The sequence below is a fragment of the Petromyzon marinus genome, chromosome 27, assembly GCF_048934315.1.
Source record: "Petromyzon marinus isolate PM22_M1 ecotype Great Lakes invasive population chromosome 27, UKy_Petmar_22M1.pri1.0, whole genome shotgun sequence".
NCBI lineage: Eukaryota > Metazoa > Chordata > Hyperoartia > Petromyzontiformes > Petromyzontidae > Petromyzon > Petromyzon marinus.
This window is the reverse complement of record NC_133693.1, coordinates 4,685,712-4,694,520: the sequence shown is the minus strand read 5'-3', so window position 1 is coordinate 4,694,520 and position 8,809 is coordinate 4,685,712. Positions and strand designations below refer to the sequence as shown.

The following is an 8,809-nucleotide window of genomic DNA, read 5'->3' as shown; positions in this document are numbered from 1 at the left end:
GCCGTGGTACTCACATGGGTACAGACGCGCACAAAGGCAAATGCCACCCGTGTAGCCTTAACAGACTGCTGGGGCAAGTGCTGTTAGCGAGCACCTATGAAGGCCGGCACGGCACACGAGGGGGTGGGTGGCCAGCACCATGCCCGGCTGCCTTTGCCTCCCGAGTGGCGATGTTTACACACACTGCTCCAGAACGTACTCATTTAAGGCTGAATCGTCCCAGGGGAGGCCCAGAAAGGGTTCAAATATTCGCTGTCACGGCCATCGCGTCGTGAGCGCGAATCTAACTCGAAACGGGCTTCTCGCTCCGCGGCGCGGCGCGCTAACCGCTGTGCCACCGCTCCTGAACACACTCGTTGCTTTAGCGCAGACACGCACCACGGTGGGCGATGGAGAATGCCCACGTGTGCCCAGGCTAAATGACCCGACACGAACCCAACCTCGTCAGCTCTCGGAAGCTAAGCGGGGTTTGATCCTGGATAGCGCGTGGATGGGCAAACACCCAAGCGCGGCAGCAGTGAGAGCCGGCGGGCGGAGCGGAGCGGGCGGAGCGGAGCGGGCGGGCGTTCGGCGCAGTTCTGCACTCTGCGCGCCCTTCACCCAGCAGCACTGACCAGCGCGGTGAAGTATGGTCAAAATACCCACCACGCCCTGCCCCCCACGGCACGGCGTGGGGAGGCGCTACTCATCCAGCAGCGGATTGACACACGGGACTCTACAAAAGTATCCACAGGTATTCACACATACCGCCACCCCCCCCCCCCCCTGCGCGCCCCCTCCACCCTGCCCCCACCGCCCAGGTGAAGTAGACACCCAGGTAGGCGCAGACACCCCCACCCCGCCCCCTCACCCCCCCTCCCAACTACCTGGGGGGGGGGGGGGATGAGGGGGGTCATCCAACCAGGGGGTCACCTATCTAGCGGTGCATCCAAACGAGTGGTTCGGGGTCTATCAAAACCAAAGGGGTCATCTAGGTAGTCGTGCGGTAATCCAGCTAGACGGTCATAGGTCACACAAGGGGTCAGCGGGTCACGGGGTCATCCAACCGAAGCTAAGGGGGGGGGGGGGTGGAGCGTGAAGGACATATAGCGGCGGAGAGAGGGGCGGGGAGGGGTCACCAGGTGTCAAGGGGGTGGATTTACGAGGACTGTGAGGGTCACCGGGTGTGGGCACCAGGTATATGGGTCGGGAGGTCACCAGGTGTAGGTGTTGCCTGGGGTGTCTGACCGCCAGCTGTAGTGTGGGAGGAATGGGATCGCCGGGTGAAAGGAGGGAGAATTGCGGCAAGATGTAAGGTCGCCAGGTGTAAGCCAATGAGTGCGGGGATCACCAGTACATACGCGTCCTCTGCACGCTGCTCGAAAAATCCCTGGAAGACGCGGCGATGAGGGAGTCGCGAGATCTCGAGGAATCGTGAGAGAGCTCAACACTGGAGCCTCGCTGCCTTGGATTTGTGTGTGTGAGACCCGGGCTGTGTGTGTGTGTGAGACCCGGGCTGTGTGTGTCTGAGACCCGGGCTGTGTGTGTGTGAGACACGGGCTGTGTGTGTGTGTGACCCGGTGTGTGTGTGAGACTCGGGCTGTGTACGTGTGTGTGACCCGGGTTGTGTGTGTGAGAGACTCGGGCTGTGTATGTGTGTGAGACCCTGGCTCTGTGTGTATGTGACCCGGGCTCTGTGTGTGTGAGACCCGGGCTGTGTGTGTGTGACCTGTGCTGCGTGTGTGTGTGAGACCCGGGTTGTGTGTGTAAGACCCGGGTTGTGTGTGTGTGAGACCCGGGCTGTGTGTGTGTGAGACCCGGGCTGTGTGTGTGTGAGACCCGGGTTGTGTGTGTGTGAGAGCCGGGCTGTGTGTGAGACCCGGGCTGTGTGTGTCAGACCCGGGCTGTGTGTGTGTGAGAAACCGAGCTGTGTGTGTGTGAGACCCGGGCTGTGTGTGTGTGAGACCCGGGCTGTGTGTGTGTGAGACCCGGGCTGTGTGTGTGTGAGACCCGGGCTGTGTGTGTGAGACTCGGGCTGTGTGTGTGTGTGAGACCCGGGCTGTGTGTGTGTGAGACCCGGGCTCTGTGTGTGTGTGAGCCCGGGCTGTGTTTGTGAGACTGGGGCTGTGTGTGTGTGAGACCCGGGCTGTGTGTGTGTGAGACCCGGGCTGTGTGTGTGAGACCTGGGCTGTGTGTGTGTGAGACCCGGGCTCTGTGTGTGTGTGTGTGACCTGTGCTGCGTGTGTGTGTGAGACCCGGGTTGTGTGTGTGAGACCCGGGCTGTGTGTGTGCGAGTCCCAGGCTGTGTGTGTGTGTGAAACCCGTGCTGTATGCGTGTTTGACCCGGGCTGTGTGTGTGTGTGTGAGACTCGGGCTGTGTGTGTGAGACTCGGGCTGTGTGTGTGAGACCCGGGCTGTGTGTGTGAGACCCGGGCTGTGTCTGTGAGACTCGGGCTGTGTTTGTAAGACTCGGGCTGTGTGTGTGTGTGACCCGGGCCGTGTGTGAGACCCGGGCTGTGTGTGTGTGAGACCCGGGCTGTGTGTAAGACACGGGCTGTGTGTGTGAGACCTGTGCTGCGTGTGTGTGTGAGACCCCGGCCTGTGTGTGTCAGACCCGGGCTGTGTGTGTGTGAGACCCGGGCTGTGTGTGTGTGAGACCCGGGCTGTGTGTGTGAGACCTGTGCTGCGTGTGTGTGTGAGACCCGGGCTGTGTGTGTCAGACCCGGGCTGTGTGTGTATGAGAAACCGGGCTGTGTGTGTGTGAGACCCGGGCTGTGTGTGTGTGAGACCCGGGCTGTGTGTGTGTGAGACCCGGGCTGTGTGTGTGTGAGACCTGTGCTGCGTGTGTGTGTGAGACCAGGGCTGTGTGTGTCAGACCCGGGCTGTGTGTGTATGAGAAACCGGGCTGTGTGTGTGTGAGACCCGGGCTGTGTGTGTGTGTGAGACCCGGGCTGTGTGTGTGTGAGACCCGGGCTGTGTGTGTGTGAGACCTGTGCTGCGTGTGTGTGTGAGACCAGGGCTGTGTGTGTGTGAGACCCGGGCTGTGTGTGTCAGACCCGGGCTGTGTGTGAGACCCGGGCTGTGTGTGTCAGACCCGGGCTGTGTGTGTGTGAGACCCGGGCTGTGTGTGTCAGACCCGGGCTGTGTGTGTGTGAGACCCGGGCTGTGTTTGTGAGACTGGGGCTGTGTGTGAGACCCGGGCTGTGTGTGTGTGAGACCCGGGCTGTGTGTGTGTGAGACCTGTGCTGCGTGTGTGTGTGAGACCAGGGCTGTGTGTGTGTGAGACCCGGGCTGTGTGTGTCAGACCCGGGCTGTGTGTGAGACCCGGGCTGTGTGTGTCAGACCCGGGCTGTGTGTGTGTGAGACCCGGGCTGTGTGTGTGTGAGACCCGGGCTGTGTGTGTGAGACCTGTGCTGCGTGTGTGTGTGAGACCAGGGCTGTGTGTGTCAGACCCGGGCTGTGTGTGTATGAGAAACCGGGCTGTGTGTGTGTGAGACCCGGGCTGTGTGTGTGTGTGAGACCCGGGCTGTGTGTGTGTGAGACCCGGGCTGTGTGTGTGTGAGACCTGTGCTGCGTGTGTGTGTGAGACCAGGGCTGTGTGTGTGTGAGACCCGGGCTGTGTGTGTCAGACCCGGGCTGTGTGTGAGACCCGGGCTGTGTGTGTCAGACCCGGGCTGTGTGTGTGTGAGACCCGGGCTGTGTTTGTGAGACTGGGGCTGTGTGTGAGACCCGGGCTGTGTGTGTGTGAGACCCGGGCTGTGTGTGTGTGAGACCTGTGCTGCGTGTGTGTGTGAGACCAGGGCTGTGTGTGTGTGAGACCCGGGCTGTGTGTGTCAGACCCGGGCTGTGTGTGAGACCCGGGCTGTGTGTGTCAGACCCGGGCTGTGTGTATGTGAGACCCGGGCTGTGTTTGTGAGACTGGGGCTGTGTGTGAGGCAGGGCTGTGTGTGTGTGAGACCCGGGCTGTGTGTGTGTGAGAGACCCGAGCCTCTGGCATCTCCGTCGCAGACGGCTGTTGCACAGCGAGTGTGAACACTTGTTACCGCGCACTTTCGTGAGTCCCTTCCATCACGAATGCGCACTGATCGCACGCAAGTACGCTCTTTGGCACGACCCTCTTTGAAGTCTGTTGCAAAATTGGAGCGCGCGCGTCCCCACGACCGTTTTTCAGCCGCTGTCCTTGGTGCTGAAAACGTCCGGGCTGAGCCATCCTTTGCCCCCCCCCCCACCCCCCATACAATGCTTACCTGTAGGCTCACCTATGAACTGCTTCACCTGTAGACTCCGACCAAAATCTCAGCATCTCACCACATCAGGTTCCTCGCAGCTCCATTGAAATGACCACGAGAAGTGCACATCACGTTGCTGGTTGCAGTAAAGCCCGGGACATGCAATTTCAAGTGGCAGGCGATGAACTATTAATGAAACTGCTGCTCCTATGCGAAGCCACCCACCGCACGCACGGCCCTGCACGTGGCTGGCGATGCACGTGTGGCAACCCGATTTGTCCATCCACTACTGGATAACGTCCTCCCCCATGCCGAGCGTGGCACCCAGGGATACTTGACCATACTTCACCACGCTGGTCAGTGCTGATTGGCGAAGGCGACGACGATAGACGTTGGAAGCAAATAAGTGCAGAACAACAATGGATTCTGCTGCAATGGATGTTGCCCACAAAGTCTACAGTATCTGGCCTTTGACCATGATGGTTACTCATTTATCCAGGATCAAAAGTCCTGTTTTAGCTTCCGAGTTTGTGGCGAGATCGGGCGCATCCCGGGTGATCAGGTCAACTGACGGTGGCACACCTTTGTGTATAACAGTTGACACTCCACTGAGGCTCTTCAGCTCTTTGTTATGTGGACATTCCCACACACAGGTAAAATGATGATCCGAGATCTACTCTCCTGCTCCAGATGTCTTGTGACCCCCCCCCCCCCATTTAAATATCTAAAACACGTTTTTTTAAAGTAAGGTTTATTTGAAACATAAATGAATATGTCAAGGAAATACTTATCAGGGGTCAATTAATTAGGGTTCACAAGACATCTGGACCATCCTATACATCTTCGGGCTCTCACTTATCATCCAAACCAGCGGTCGTTCCCAAGTCACGTTGATTTTGTCCAACCAGGTGAAACATATATAAACTAGGATGAGTCTATTTGGTAAGAGTGAGTGGGTAGGTAGGGTGAGTGGGTGATTAGGTGAGTGGGTGGGTGGGTGAGCGAGATGGTGAGTGAGATGGTGGGTGAGTGGTTGAACAAGTGTCTTGAGTGAGACGGTGAGTGAATGAGTGAGCTCAATTTTGATTTAAAATCGCTCTCCGTGGTGCTAACGTTATAAAAAAACGCCACTTTTTTCAAATTTTCTTGCTGTAGTTTCACACCTGATGATGATTGCTTGTGTTGCAGTCGAAACGTCGTGAAAATGTTATTGTTTTATATTTTTATTATTTTATTGTTTCCCTTCTACGTGACTTTACCGAAAGAACCAAGAATATGAGTGAGTTCAAGTTTATTTTGTTTTACCAGGTGAAAACTCAAGAAGGCAATAGTATCGAGTCGTCGTATTTGCAACAGTTACGCGGGTCACCAAAATGACGAAAGCAAATAAAATAAAGTATAGCAATGAAGCAAATATAAATCGGAGCACAATCAAGTGCTCTGCCGAATAAAAAAAATATAAAATATTACGCCAACATAAATCAACGTTAAATCATACATTCCCTGCAGCATAAGAGTTGGCTCGGGCAGATGATTGTTAGACCGATCATAGTACAATTACACATTAAGTTACACAAACATTTTACAGATATATTGTGACTATGTAGTGATATGTAAACAGACGAGGATGTATGTCGAAGGCAATTGCAAGTGGGGTATTTGTGTGCTACGTGCGTGCTGTGTGTGTAGGGTGTAAGCTATGTGCAAACAGTGAGTGTGGTACATCTATATACTGTGGCGTGTAACGTCTGTAGGATGTGTGTATGCAATGTGCAAGGTGCAGTGTGTATGGTACACTACAGCGTATGACTTGTGCAGGCTATGTGTATTATATGTGCATGCTGTGTGTACAATCATTGTTTAAATATACTATGTGGATACTTTGATTTAAAGCTTTCGTGACTGCAGGGATTCATATTCTTGGTTATTTCGGTAAAGTCACGTAGAAGGGAAACAATACAATAAAAATATAAAACAATAACATTCTCACGACGTTTCTACTGCAACACAAGCAATCATCATCAGGTGTGAAAACCACAGCAAGAAAATTTGAAAAAAGTGGCGGTTTTTTTTAACGTTAGCACCACGGAGAGCGATTTGGCAGTTATTCAGATAGACGAGTCCATCTATGTTCGAAAAAGAGGAGGGGGGAGACGAAAATAATGGATGCGGTCTGAATGCCACCGTAAGCGTGAACAATCAAGACCCGAAATGGTTTATCAAAACCTTCCAATGATTGCTAAGCCAGAATCCATCTTCTCGGTTGAAATTGTCTCTGTGTTTGTATATGTGGATAGCCTCATGAACGAATATTTCATGGTAGCCAGATGGCTTGCAAAGAACCTCTGTCTTGGAGAAGTAAATGTCATGTGAGCCTGCTGAATTATAACAGTGATCTGCCACGGCCGAGGTGTTGGTCCTACCGTGTTTTAGGTCTGCTTTGTGTTTCCCTTCTACGTGACTTTACCGAAAGAACCAATAATATGTGGATACTGTTATGGTGTGTGTGTGCGTATGTTAAGCGCAGGCTGTGTGCATGATCGTTGTTTCTGTTTGCTATGTGGACTCTGTGCATGCTACGCGCAGGCTGTGTGCATGATCGTTGTTTTTGTTTGATATGTAGACACTGTGCATGCTTTGCGCAGGCTGTGTGCATGATCGTTGTTTCTGTTTGCGATGTGGATACTGTGCATGCTATGCGCAGGCTGTGTGCATGATCGTTGTTTCTGTTTGCGATGTGGATACTGTGCATGCTATGCGCAGGCTGTGTGCTTGATCGTTGTTTATATAAGCTACGTGCACACTGTTTATGCCATGCGTGTGTGTATGCTATGTGTAGGCTGTGTGTGTGCTGCTGCTGCTGCTGATTCACGCACGCACATGCAGAGGGAACTCGGAGCGCGGACTGCATTGACTCCGCGTGGAGATGCGGAGAACATCTCCCCCTCCCAGTTACCATCGCTGCCCCCACTCTCCCCCAGCCCTCTACCCCACTACCCCTATCCCCCATACCCCACCCCCACCTGCCTCCCCCCCCCCAAAAAAAAATAGAGCGACTCGAGGCTCTGATCCCACGGATCCGGGAGCCGCTACGGGGTACCACGGGGCGAGGGATGCGTAGTGAGCGGTGCACGAGTGGCCACAGAGGAAGAGGAGGAGAAACATGGTGGGTCGGGGGGTGTGGTGGAGGGTGGGTGGGTGGGGGGCACACATTGTCTCCGGGTAGCGCAAGGAGGTGGGGAGGGATGGATACAGGGGTGCACGGGGCCCTATTGAGGAAGGGAGGGGTAGGGTGAGGGAGGGGAAGATCGCCCTCCCTCCCCCGCTCGATCCCGCACGCACGCGCGCGCGATCAATCAGGCGCCGCTGCCGCTGCTGCTGCCGCGTAGGGAGAAGGAGGAGGAGGCGCCGCTCATTCCAATGCGCGGCGCGGCTCGGCCCTGCGAGCGCCAGGTGGTAGGGACCGAGGAGGGCCCGCGTGCGGTGGCCCAGCTTTGGGAACCAAGATCATCCATGGGTCGAAGTGTCAAAGTGCTGGGTCATGGGCACAGAGTTCAGCCCCCCCCACCCACCCCGCGGGCACAGTGTCCGTGGAGTAGGTTCACGGTCAGGTGTTCAGAGACCCGAAATCGGTTCTTGAGGTCAGGTTTATCGGGTTTCGCTGAGCAGAGTTCCTGAGCAGGGGTCGGAAAACTGGAGGTCAATAACCAGAGTCTGGCTTCACAGTTAAGGGTCCGGGGGTACAGGGTCTGGTGTTCACGAATCTCACGCAGGACGCGATCCGAGGTACAGAAATCAGGGGTTGGTGTCCGTGATGAGGGCTCCTGGGTCAGAGTCCAGTGTTCGGAGTAGAGAGGGAGTTTAGCGTCCAGCTCACCAGGATTTGGTGACAGGGGTCAGGAATGTTGGTGTTCGATTGCTCCCGGAAACTCAAAGAGCCGGGAGCCACAGCCTCACGCACGAGGACACGGGGGCATGAGGGACATGGGGACACGGGGGACAAAATGGGACAAGAGGGAAATGGGAACACGAGGGACATAGGGATACGGGGGACAAACGTGACGTGGGGCCACGAGGAACACGGAGACACGAGGAACAATGGGACACAAGGGACCTGGGGACACTAGGGACGGGAGTGACATGGGGACACGTGGTGCACGAAGGCACGAGGGACAGGGGGCCCCGCGAGACACGGGGACACAGGGGACGCGAGGGGCACGGGGAATAGCAAGCTTGCCAACTCCGTGCTCCCTACACCAGCACGCGTTGGCATCGCGTGGCGCAGCTGCAGAGTTCCACGCCAGTATTGCCCCCCTTGCGCGTGTGTGGGGGGGGGGTGTGGACTCTGAGCTTAATTTCCATTCGATTGGTATTCGTCCGTTCCTCCCCTCCGAATGGGCGCTGGCGACACCAGTGCCTCGCTTCCTCTGCCACGCGGGGGGCACGGGGGGGGGAGGTGGGGGGGATAGAGGGGGGGGCGTTTCTCTACTGGGGGGGGGGGGGGGAGAGGGGTCGTGTGTCCATAGCGACCACCGGGGTCCGTATTAGGCACGGCAAATTAGAGAGTGATTGCCCTCCACCCCGCCCGCCCGCCCGCCGCT

General features: G+C 56.2%; 1 protein-coding gene across 6 annotated transcripts in view; it reads left to right on the top strand.

The window, feature by feature from the left end:
• Positions 1 to 7,244: 7,244 nt before the first annotated feature.
• LOC116946484 (dystrobrevin beta-like) overlaps positions 7,245 to 8,809 on the top strand; it is a 79,815-nt gene continuing 78,250 nt past the window's right edge. For 3 of the 6 annotated variants that reach the window (XM_032961410.2, XM_032961409.2, XM_032961408.2), the window contains exon 1: positions 7,250 to 7,374. The gene's annotated coding sequence lies outside the window, so the exon portion shown is untranslated. Of the gene's footprint in view, positions 7,375 to 8,809 lie in introns of all 6 variants that reach the window. The other 3 variants (XM_032961415.2, XM_032961411.2, XM_032961412.2) reach the window with 2 other exon arrangements.